Source organism: Ruditapes philippinarum, unplaced genomic scaffold (genome assembly GCF_026571515.1).
Source record: "Ruditapes philippinarum isolate M1 unplaced genomic scaffold, ASM2657151v2 ctg1971_1_1_1_1, whole genome shotgun sequence".
NCBI classification, from domain to species: Eukaryota; Metazoa; Mollusca; class Bivalvia; order Venerida; family Veneridae; genus Ruditapes; species Ruditapes philippinarum.
In genome coordinates, this window is record NW_026852944.1 from 30919 (window position 1) to 44899 (window position 13981).

The 13981-nt window shown below is 30.2% G+C and overlaps 1 protein-coding gene across 1 annotated transcript in view; it reads left to right on the plus strand.

Annotated features, from left to right (window-relative positions):
• Positions 1 to 619: 619 nt before the first annotated feature.
• Positions 620 to 13981, plus strand: part of LOC132728979 (uncharacterized) — a 72155-nt gene continuing 58793 nt past the window's right edge. Inside the window, exon 1 of the mRNA XM_060714711.1 lies at positions 620 to 827. The gene's annotated coding sequence lies outside the window, so the exon portion shown is untranslated. The remainder of the gene's footprint in view (positions 828 to 13981) is intronic.

The window sequence follows — 13981 nt, forward strand, 5'->3', positions numbered from 1 at the left end:
TAATATCTATTTCCATTCTACTCATGCTAATAAAGTAAAGAATTGATAACATTTAGCGCGCCTGTACACTATATTTTTATAACGCTAATGACGTCACGTCAAAAATGTGCAATTTACCATTTTTACGAGTCGCAAAATCGGCACGGGTGTGTGATATGTCTCGTGTTATCTGTTTGTGAAGCGTGTTATAAATGTACGATAATTACCGGGAGGTATTAATTAACTTAATTAGGGATTACTTTAGTTTAACTTATTAATCGAATACCATAACAAACTTATAAAGAAATCAATCGGTCTCGATCAGACGCTTGCACTAGATTACGTACACTACACAGACCATATCAGTGTTATATCGTCGGTCACGTGATACTAAAAGTATTGTTATCACGTAATATGATCGTCGATATGATAAATCTATTCAAACCGACGGTGCAAACATACTAACTTGGTAGTCAAAAGAAAAAAAAGAAAGAAAAAAAAAATGTCAAACACGCATTTCATGTCAACAATTTTAAACAGTTGACTGTTTTACGGGTGGCCTTGAATTACGAAAGTACACGACAATCCTCCCCAATTCCCAATCAGGAAGATTTGGTCGTTTCCCTGAAGCATACCTCAAGTTGGTCACGTGACAGTTTTTAAAATGATAAAGAAGATATTGTTACATTTATTTTGAGCTGGATTATTATCATGATAAAATCATTTTTGCTAAGTACAAGTACTGTTTCCTGTGACACTAGATTTAACAATCGCATTAAACATGTATAATTACAAAATCAGGTTGAATTTGGATTATGTTTAACTACGGACGAGTTGTATAGCACAGTGTGAGTACGGTTCTTTTTTGTGATAAAGTGTTACACATAAATTACTTAAAATGCATTACTGCATGTTTTCAGATAACAATTGTTTATATTTAGATATTGCTATATATGTCATGGCAGCAGACGACGAGATATGCTTTTTCGCGCAGTGTTTTCTTTATATTGCACATTTGTGCTTTTGATTAACAGACTGTGCATACGATTTGTATTGTCTCTGAAATTATTCTGATTCGTCATTTATCTTAATATGACCTATGACCTTTCGGTTAATCGTCAATTATGATTTTCCTAGCTCGTGCATGCATGCATATTATTTCTAAAACACGTGCAAGTGTTCTCACTATTCTCAATATATGCATGTTTGTACATTGCCAAAGTGCTTGTTGCATAAGATATTATGGCAAATTTGATATACATGTATATATTCTGTACCCCGGTTTAACTGTTAACAGTAAATAATCAGATATATACATATTTACCCTAGATTTGCAATCATATAAAAAAGCATTACGTTAAACTTTCGAAATAAAGCCATGGAACATTCTTTTTTTATGGAAACATGCATGAAGGCAACTCAAAATGTAAAAGAAGAAAAAATCAACAAATGAGCCGCGTCACGACAACACCAACATAATGGCTTTGCGACCAGCATGGATCCAGACCAGCCTGCGCATCCGCGCAGTCTGATCAGGATCCATGCTGTTCGCTTACAAACTCTATAACAAGTAGAAAAACTGATAGCAAACAGCATGGATCCTGATCAGACTGCGCGGATGCGCAGGCTGGTCTGGATCCATGCTGGTCGCAAACCCATTATGTTGGTTTTGTCGTGACATGGCTCAAATACTCTTATATGTCGTATATACTGCCATTTAAGAATATAAACATAAACAGATATTCGAAACGTCAATTATTTTAAAACTTTGTTTGGTTTTCCGCAGTTATAAATGACAGGACTGCAACTTGCAAATTAGATTTTCTGCTGACACATACACATCTTAATAGATTTACCTTCTTCTTGATTACAATTTAATTAAGTATAGATGCTACAACTGTTCAATACTAATATTATCGAACTATCGAACTCTTTTTATTTTATTTTATTTACATGTATTTATATTTTTTTTAAAGAAAATTTGATAGGTATTTGAATGTTTTGTTTCAAAGTGAATTGGTCTATAAGGGAAGTTTTGTGAAACAATAAATAATTTATATTTTGATTGATTGATTGATTGATTGATCGATTGATTGATTGATTATTGGTAGTGTTTTGTATCAGACATAACAATTTACTGTGTATATTTTGCATACATGTTATAAGTACTATGTGTATGTTGCATACATGTTTTAATTATTTTGTATATGTTGCATACATGTTTTAATTATTGTACATGTTTTTATTATTTTGTTTATGTTGCATACATGTTTTAATTATTGTTTATATGTTGCATACATGTTTAACTTACTATTTATATTTTGCATACATCTTTAATTGTGAATGTGGATAAGGGTTTTGTAGATATGAATAAGATAGCAATATACTCAGTAACAGTGATAGCCCTTTTACTAGTATATTTAAGTTGCATAACGATAGTCTCCTATAAATCTGTGAAAGACTGGCCATGCTTTTTATTGCTACATTTATGAAATGTTTTGTACTATGTTAATATACATGGATGAGAGATAAATAAACACATAAACTAACAACAAACCACAAAAGAATTATATATGTAAGTTGATGGCAACTGTGACATACATGGTCAGATATTACATATACATATACAGTCAGCAGATAATAATGTGTGCTAGAATAAACTAATATTACTCATCATATAAATGTTTATACTTATTCACTTAAAACTTTATCAACATTTCTTTTTCAAGCAATATTATTTTAAGATATAAAATTTTATCAATAGTTGAAATACTGATGGAAAAAGACAAAAAGTGCAAATTGTAGACCAATCTACTTTAATAACATAATGCTCGTATATGATAAATTATGAAAGACTATACATGTTTGAATATATTTAAAAATCCATCCAATAATATTGATAAGACTATGACTATGTTTAATCAAATCTTTTGTTAACAAGACGATGCACATATGTATAAGTCTGTAAATAAAATTCTGTTCTGTTCTGATAAGACATTTAAAAGAGCAGTTTAATTTAATATTTGATTCTTTTTTTTATTTTATACATTATTTTTACCATTTCAATTCACTCAACCTTTTGTTTGTATATATGTATATATATATATATTGTAAAACATCACATGCTGAAACATGGTAAATGTATGAAGTCGGTAAAATAATTGCAGACATTTTCTTATTAGTATAAAATCTAGCTGCAAAAATAACTAGTGTATCGTTTTACTAAATGCTTATGAAACATGAATTTAACGTCCAAAATATAATCAAAGACAATCATTTTAACTATTGCTTATAATTACAATAAACATGGTTTTAATGAAAATTAATTGCAATGATTTATTTTACTATTGCTTATATTGCTTATGACTATATGACTATTATGCAAAAAGATTAATGCAAAACCTTCTTTATAAATGCACACAAGGTAAATGTTATATGCAATATTCACTACTTCTTATATCAATAAAAAACACAAAAAACAACAGCAAAAAAAACAACAAAAAAAACAAACAAACAACAACAAAAACATTGCTTTTAAATTAATGACAGTATACAAGGGAGAACAATTCTGTCATTAAATGACGTCAGTATAACGGAAAACAATTCTGTAAACTTAGTTTGTTAGCAATGAAACGCTCTACTGTACAGATTTCTTTACATATTGCTATGTTATCAAGAAAGAAATTAAGAAATTAGGAAAACTTTCGCATGTCTCGACACATTTTATTCCTTAACACGCTAAATATCTTAAATGGACTGGCCCATATTTTAGTCTGGTCAAAACCATTTATAATAGTTTAATAGGGATTTTTTTTTAAATAAATAAGTACTAACTGAACAGCTAACAGTGCGACCCATGATCACATACGAGCAGGCCAATGGTTTAGGTGAAATCGCTGGATTGTAAGGAATTTTGATAATTTTGTTTGCACTTTTCATAGTATGTTAAAACCTAAATATCATTTTTAAAAATAGTCGACACTGAGACTAAAAGACAGTAAAGCAGCCGAGAAAAAGAAAAACAGTTACGATTTAAAGTAACTGTATAGTCTAAACTGAATAAAATCAAATAAGAAATAGTGCAGCACTTTATTTGTGAATATCTATACATTATGTAAATTAACAATTTTAATCCTTGGTCTGCTAGCTGCATCTAGATATACCCATACCACGAATGCAGACCAAAATCAGTGATAAATACATCCTAAACATGCTCTGCACTGTTCATAATTCAGTCAGTACGTTTTTCCCCTTTCAAATGACGAATAGTTTTGTCCAGATTGAAGTCCATTTAAGATATTTTTAGCATTGCATTGTTTAAGTTTTTTTTTGTTGTTACAATTTGTTTACTCATACTAACGACACGTGACAATTTGTTTACTCATACTGAGAACACGCTGCATAAATAGAAGATTTTTTATTGTAGTAAAAAAAGACCTCTATGCAACTTATTTAAGAGTTGGTGCAGAAACTGGGGACATGCATGTATAATTGCCAGCATTGTTATCATTGTTATCAGTTGACAACGTCAGCAAACAGATAAAAACAGAGAGCATATTATAAAGTAGCACTTGTGATGATAATAAATTGATTGCAAATATTAATTAGAGCTATATCAAATAATGTTGCTGCACATAGATAAACATTTGATATACAATGTAAGCGTGTCTGTATCATCATCATCATCATCATCATCATCATCATCATCCTATCATTATTATCATCATCATCATCCTATCATTATTATCATCATCATCATCATCCTATCATTATTATCATCATCATCATCCTATCATTATTATCATCATCATCATCATCCTATCATTATTATCATCATCATCATCCTATCATTATTATCATCATCATCATCATCATCATCCTATCATTATTATCATCATCATCATCATCATCATCATCCTATCATTATCATCATCATCATCATCATCATCCTATCATTATTATCATCATCATCATCATCATCATCATCATCCTTATTATAATTATTATTATCATTATCATTATTATAAATAGTATTATCATTATCATTTTTATTATTATTATAATTATTATTATCATTATCATTATTATTATTATAATTATTATTATTATTATCATTATTATTATTATTATTATTATTATTTTTATTGTTGTTGTTTTATTATTATTATCATTATCATCATCATCATCATCACGATCAACATCATCAACATTTTAATAATTATGTTATTGTCATTATCATGATAATGATTATGACTACATGTATGGCTACTGTTTGCAAATATCATCATGACATATTTGTTTTTCATAGTATTTTATTTTTTTTAACCGTGTTTATTAAACATTTTCATAATCTACAAGATACTAATTTTTTATGATCAAAATAATGTACCTATATGCATGTAAACATTAATAACATAAAACAATTCCGCGTACTTCAAAGGCAGTCTTCGTACATTCTGTTATCTATGGTGGCTGATTTTAATCATTTTTACTAGCAACCCAAATTCACTTTTAATTCGTCTGTTAGCTAGGTGCCTTGTGCATTAATGAATATATCGAGCGCTTTTACACATGTAAAAACCTCTTAAGTCTCATATAGAAATGCCACGATTTAAATTAAATGATATGGCTTGAAAGGGATTCGAAACACGGGATGCTCCGCAACTGTTATGGTCCAATATACATGTATAATAACACACAAATCATAAGGTTGGACGAACTTTCGGTTTTCCATTGTCTTTCTAATCAAATCAATTATCATTATTGTAGTGGGAAGTATCATTTCTTCCGGTATAATTGTTAATTTTGATTATTTCAAACAGGAAAATCCTTTCCGGTTATGACATGATTTTATTTTTGAAGTATTTGTACGAGTTAAAGAAGTTTTAAGGAAAGTTAATTTCCCTTTAATAATTCAAATCGATTATTATTTCAATTTTAAATGACAGCAAAAAAAGGAGATAAATAAATATATTATTAATATTTGAATAAATAAATAAACAAACAAAATGAATGAATGAATGAATGAACGAACGAACGAACGAACGAACGAAGGAATGAACGAACGAACGAATGATGAATCAATTAATTAATTGTATTAAAATTGTTTTATTATTCAATTAATAGAAAAAAATAATGAAATTTATTAAATATACAAACAAACAAACAAACTAAATGAATAACAAACTGAATGACAAACTGATTAAATGAATGAATGAATGAATGAATGAATGAATGAATGAATGAATGAATGAATGAATGAATGAATGAATGAATGAATGAATGACAAATAGTAGAATTCATTAAAAATAAATAGATAAATAGTTTGTCAGACAGTTTGTCAGCCAATAAATGCCTGACAAACAACTCTCTACATTATACTTTGCAATGACTCATAATTTTTTCAAATGTTTAATGAGAATAAACAAATAAGGATAACGATATCCAAGATCACTTGAATTGGAAGCGAACTATTTTTACAAGTCCTGTCACGTGAGCATATTATGATTAGGTTCAATAGTGAATCAAGTCTGGATTGGTTAATGATAAGGTTTGCCATGTATGAAGCCGTTTTAAAGGCCCATTGTGCCTCAGAAATGCATTTATTTTTATTTCTCAAAAACACTTATGCGTTTGGTATCTTTTTATAGTTTCCAAAAATTACTCATTTGTCACATAGATGAACTACCCTTTTTCCTCTTTTGCACTGCTTGTTTATGGTATAATTATAATGAATTAGTATTTTTGAGGAAGTCAAAATACTACTTTGTTTACATTTTTCTATCTGTATGACACATTACTGCACGTTCAGCGCAATTCGCCTTTTTCGTCAGTTTTTAAATATCTACATGCTCTAATTTCATTATAGACAAATGTTCAGTAACTCTTAAGAACTATAAAAAATACGGATATCTGGGGCATCATGTGCCTTTAAGCTACTAGTATCAGATTTTAGTAGGCAAAAACATGCATGTAACCCTTGACCTGCGTGCTGCAACTTATTCTACCCATGCCACCAGTGCAGACCAAGATCAGCCGACACATGTACGCGTATACATGTCGCCAGAAAATGGTCTGCACTTGTTGCTATTCAGTCAGTAAAAACTTTGAAAAATTCTCTACAATAATGAATGGTTTCGACCAATTTGAAAGATGGCCAAGTCTATTTAACGTATTTAGGTTTGGTATGAGTTAAAAGCACATTATGCCTCAGAAACGATTAAATACTTACTTCTTTACCAAGGGTAAACTTATACCGTATAAATAATGGGTTAAGAGCGTTTTAGATGTATGGTACCCGAGGATGGGAGGTAGCTTTAATTATGAAACTAATTGCCATTATTGTCATAAAAGTAGCAAAATGTAAACAAATAGAATTTTGACTTCCATACAAAGTACTAATTCAACTGTACTAACTATATAACTGTACTAAATGCCACAAAGCAACAGAAGAAACAGGTTTTTATTTTTCAGGTAACTGGCCAGTGAAAACAACTGTTTTAAAACTTTAAAAGTACACAAAAATAAAGAAGTGTTTTTTTTAAAAATAAAAGTAAAAGCATTCCTGAGGCATAATAGGCCTTTAAAGTATATAAATAAATAAAACGGCGTAAACCTGTTTGTGCAGTCATCAATACAAAACACTGTCGTCTTACAAAAGAGAATCATATTTCTTGACAACAAATAGAATTCTAACAATATATAATAAGTATCCAATTGCCAAAGGCGACACTCAAGAAAATTAAATCGATGATATTAACCATTCAAAAGACACGTTTAAGCTTCGATTTTAATTAAAAAATAATTTCTTTTGCATTTTTTAGCGTCAGATATAACTTAACAAACATTTTCTTTGTACACTTCAGTAGTCTATATGTTAATATCGGGACCTAAGTTCTTGACCTTTTTTTTCTTTTTGAGAAAGGTCTATATATTTTAAAGAAGTTTTAGAAAAAAAATGTTTTGTTGTTATCATATGTATCGAGAAGAGTTTAAATAGTTTGAATGTTCTCCTAATCACTGGTTCTTTTTTATGTTTAATAAACTTCTAAAATCAATTTAGAAAAATTTTTAATTTAAAAAAAAATGGCGTCCGTGGCCGAGTGGCTAAGATCGGTGACTTCAACCCGCTTGCCCCTTCGAAATTCACCGTTGTGGATCCCATTTCTGCCAAGGAGTTTTTGCAGGTGAAGAAGCTTTCCAGCTAGCTCACGAAACGTCGCTGGTTCCACTCGGATGCCAGCTTATTGATAGAATAATGCGATGATGGTCGCATATTTTTTTCCCTGAAAAAAAAAATCGACATCCGACATTTACAGTTTGGCGCGAAACCGGTTAAACCACCCAAAAAAGATATATAGATATGATCTATATACATGTAACTGTACAGAATTTTTGCATGCCACATGATACAATAACAAGTTGTTTCTTTTGAATGACAACAGGAAAACCTTAGTTATTTAAGTTCAGTAGTAGCTATTGAACGAGATAAATCTAAATTGAATGCTTCGGTCGCGGTGCCCTCTTTTAATTCTTTTTATTGAGAATTCAAAGAATTGAATAATAGATATTGATTTTGCTAGCTAATCAAAACGCTAAACGGGCTTTTAATGAAGTTTTCAGTTCGACGCGCCAAACGGGGACGTTTTTTTATTATAATTATGTATAAAAAAGCGCGCGTGTCAAATTTAAGATTTACAACTGGATTGAAATAGAATAATACAAATACATAAAAATAAAAAATAGAACTAATTTAGTAGAAAATTAGCGTACTTAGGCATGCAATAGCTTTCCGTATCATATTTTAATTTAGTGTTGTATAGATTATGTAATTAGTAAGCATTAAAGCAGCATGCATGCAAAATCATTCCGATTTTATGTGAACATTCACTCTTAATCGTTTAAATTTGAACTGAATTTGCCCTGCTTTTAATTTGAAATACTCCGTTAAAAGATTATTTTAAGGCCCATATTGCCTCAGAAATGCTATGCTTTTTATTTCTCAAAAACATTCTACTTTTGGTATCTTGTTACAATTTCCAAAATTATACCAGCTTGTAATACCAATGCATTTACTTTGCTTCATTGTTCTTTGTTGGCAATTGGTATTATCAGTACTGAATTAGTACTTTGTATGGAAGTCAAATACTACTTTGTTGACATTTTGCTACCCCTATGACACATTATTTCACATTCACCGCAACTTTCTTCAGTTGTTTAAACATCTAATGAACTCTAAATCCATTACTAAAACATTATTTTACACATGTTCGACATTTCTAAAGAATTTAATAGATATGTTTTTCATAATGTGCCTTTAATATATTTCTTTATATTGCTTTATTTCCTCTAAGATTTAATAGATATGGTAAATCAAACAACATTTTTATGAGACTTTAAATGTTTACATGTATAACAATTCATGACTAAAGAAAAGATAATAATATGTAGTTGAAGTAAATAATTATTAAACATAGAGATAATGTACGACAGTTAATGATTACGCAAAGAAACAGTATGGGAAAATAATGTTAACTATGAATGAAAAGTCAAAATTTTATATTCACCTATATCCTCTGGCTTTTCTGGAATTTCATGATCAAAATACAAACTACCAACAGTAAAGAGCCTGGTCAGACCAGACACACGTGCAGGCTGGTCTGGCTCTATACTGGTGGCTAAGTTAATCACTTCCAGAACCAGTTAAGTTAATCACTTCCGGAACAAGTAAGGTTAATCACTTCCGGAACCAGTTAAGTTAATCACTTCCGGAACCTAGTTAAGTTAATCACTTCCGGAACCAATTAAGGTAATCACTTCCGGAACCAATTAAGTTAATCACTTCCGGAACCAATTAAGTTAATCACTTCCGGAACCAGTTCCATCAGGTAAAGGGTTCAAAAAGTATTTTAAATTGAAGTAACATTGTCAAGTAAACAAATACATTCCAAATCAGCATTAAAACTTTTAAATTTACATTAAAGTAAATAACCAAAACATTGTCAAAATATACGAAACTAGACCTATTTGTAGATGAACCCGAAATATCGGGGATTTGTCCCGCATGACCAAAACGTTTAAGGACTTCGAAAGTGCCACAATTAGGCAGCAACCATAACCATTCTATGTTCGATCAACAGTCATGCACATACAAGAGAACATCCACATACTTAAAGCAGCACGAATGCAGCATAAATGTGTTTCATCCTATTCAATTATCACCATCCATTTCATTTCATTATCAAATACGATGATTAAAAAAAGAAAGATCAGCCTCGTTTTTCAAATTATGACAAGGATATCGTTTAAGGAATTACATAAGCGTATATATTCTTAATATAACTAGACGCTTCTAAATAAAGAATGTCTTTTCTACTTGTCGATTTTATATATTATGAACGTCAAAGTTGTTTCAAGGCAACAGTGTTACTTATCTGCAAAACTGATCTATGAATGATGGTCTATGAATGTCACTTTGTTGTGGACACCTGTATATGTGGTGTATGATTCTCTGATGCTGAAAATCCGTTGTACAACCGTTTTACTATTTTCACTTGTATATTTATTTTCCCAACCCATTTGAATATATTTTGAGAGAGCAAATTGCAAAACTCTACGACCCGTTTCTTTGAGAGCAGCGTGCATATTGATAAAAATGTTTCATGCTTATATAAATGTCATTGTACCTCTTTATGTGATAGATTTATACTTGTGTAATGATTACAGACAGTTTCATACAAATTATTCGTGTCAAAAAATTAATCAAGCTTTATTTGATAGAGTTAGACAGATAAGACTTAATTACATTCATAAAGTGTATTATAACAAAAAACCCTTCTTATTTAAGGGAATTGTTTAAGGTATGTAGGGTTTCCAATTTAAGTCCTGGCAATTTTAATTTTGGTTTGCCTAAAAATTATTCTCATGTTACAAACACATTTTTCTACAATGCCACAAAAGACTGGAATTCTTTACCGGACAATAGGTCAATCGACAATATCCAAACATTTAAAACGAAAGTTAAACTTTTCTTAAATAATGAAATTGAAAAACAAAGTGAATAATATGTTTATCTATTATTAAATTGATGTGTAACTTATGATAAGGTTTTGTAACATGTTAATGTTGTATTTGATAATGTATGATGTTTTAGTTTATACGGAATTTATTTCAGTTTGTTTGTGTACAATGTACTTGTCTTATTATATCGAAAATGTGTATTGATTGTAAAAAAATTTTGCAAAATTTGTCATTTCTTTTTACTTCTTTAAAATCCATTTGAGCCGCGTCATGACAAAACCAACATAGTGGGTTTGCGACCAGCATAGATACAGACCAGCTGCGCATCCGCTGTTCGCTATCAGTTTCTGTACTTGTTTATTATTTATCATTATCATTTAAATCTTTTATTATTATGTAAGCTAGTGTGATTATTTTACAGTAAAAAGACTCCATTGGAAATAAGCTTTTAGCTTAATGGACAATCCTAGTGTAACATAAAACATACTAATTAATTAGTCTTATAATTATTTTTGTTGTATTTTTCAGTGTTTGTATATATATGCAAGTTGATATATGTGATACTTTTGTATGTGTTTATGTATATTTCGATCGATCGATTTATTCATAATTTTTATTTTTCTTCACAACTGCAGCATTGGGTGAAATTAATGAACAAATTCTCTGACTTAAAGTTGTCAGTGGTCAATATAACTATAATTTGATCAAATATAAGAGGAAAAAATGACTTATATGTCAGGAGGAACCATTTTTATGAAGCTGTATGCTATTTTCAGCGTTACAAGCATGTTATTATCTTTAAGAACATTCTTTTGAGCTGATGAAAAGGTTTAAGTGGTAAAAAAGTCATACGTCGCTTATATATAACAATTTCCATTTTTAATGCACGATCGCCATATAGGCAAACCATTTAACTATGTTGCCAATTATTCAGGTGCTTATAGTTCTCAATAGTTTAGTCATACCTTAATTAGTCTTTCCATTCAGATTCAATCACACAGGATGAAAATATCTGACTTCCATGGCCGAGTGGTTTATGTCGTTGACTTCAAACCACTTGCCCCATACCACTGTGGGTTCGAATCCCGGCAGAGACTTTGGATTCTCTCGTAAGAGAAAGCTATCCGCTCGAGCCTGAAATAATGCACGGAAGGGCACATGAGCTTCGTTTCATAGAAAGTCCTAACTGTATCCGAAGTTGGCTAGATCTTATGACAATCTATATGAGCCGCATCACGACAAAACAAACATAGTGGTTTTGCGACCAGCATGGATCCAGACCAGCCTGCGCATCCGCGCAGTCTGATCAGGATCCATGCTGTTCGCTTACCAACTCTGTTACAAGAAGAGAAACTGATAGCGAACAGCATGGATCCTGATGCGCAGGCTGGTCTGGATCAAAGCTGTTCGTAAACCCACTATGTTGGTTTTGTCGTTACACGGCTCAAATATTTTCATCGTTCAAATCAATTCTCTTGAGGAAAATGACAAAATTCAATGGCAAGGGTTTCAATATGCAATGTGTAAATGTTCATCTGCATTGTTATTTAAATATTGATGAGTCTTAAAATATTAGAATTATAAGTAAATTAGGACATTATCATTTTTTTCATACGAAACATTTCTCAGTTTTGGTCTTAACATTGGAATTTCGATGAAACGCAACGGTGAGGTGTTCCTCCACCAATAAAGCTGGAAAGTAGCCACATGATCTATACTGTGTTTGTACGACATAAAACACAACTAAAATAAATAATAAATAAAAGATCTTATATAATGTATTCACATGTTAAAATAATAAAGCTGCATTATAAAACTGCGTATTCCAAACATTAATGTTGATGTTTCTATTGAAATACGTAAAAATCTCATAAAATCTCGTTCGATTGCCGCTTGAATGTGCTTCAACATTTTTTTGCGCGCGCAATAATGCATAAATATTATATTACGTTGATATTATTTCTAATACACTTCATAGAAAATATAAAATATATTTTTCTCCCTTTTTGCTACATTTTCTAGAAGTATATTGATAATATGACTGTCATTTTCATATTTTTAATGATTTTCAGTCGATTTTCAATCGTTGATGGAGACGAAAATAACAAATTGTATTTTAAGAAAGTTTTTGATGTGTTAATGCAAAAGTAAGGTTGTGCAATATATTGCAATATATTGGATATCGCAATATTTTATCTGGCCATATCGCAATATATTTATATTAAAGACTTTTAATAAATACATATAAATAAATAGAAATGTATTCATCTTTAATTGACTTGACTTCAAATGGAAGTTCCGTAAAATTGTTTAAACAAAGCCACTTTTAACACCTTTTAAAAAATACATAAGGATCCCACATATATAATTTATTGTGACATAATATTAAACAATAAACTTAAAGTTCTAACCCTTGATTTTTAAACATTTTAAATAGCTCACAATATACTGAAATATGTATGTAAATATCGCAATATTTCGCAGTATATTGCTATATGATTTTCCCACCATTATGAAAAAGATATTTACAAATCTTAACAGGAATGTTTACGTATACGTTTTTTTTATCAATTTAATTTCAAGTTCTGGCATGCAATTTGTGTCTATACATGTGACTTTTTCTTGTCCTCCTTGAAATTGATTAATTAATTCGTGCCCTGTCAAATCATTTTAAAATTTTTCAATGAATTTGCATTTATATTTAATATAGTGACATAATGAAACGGCACTCTATTATCCTATTTTACAATGTCTTTTTTAAAATTAATTTTGAAATACCAATGTAGTCCAGTATCCAGGTGTAGAAAAAACGATTTATTTTTGGAATATGAAACCAAAAAAGTTGTTCTTTGAAATGCGAACTATAAGATTCATGACCGTATTTTTTGGAAGAAAGAAAACAAAAGAAGAAAAGCCTGAACAGAATCGTGAAAAGATATGAGAAACCGGAAGATTAGACAGACACACGAAACTTAGCATTGAA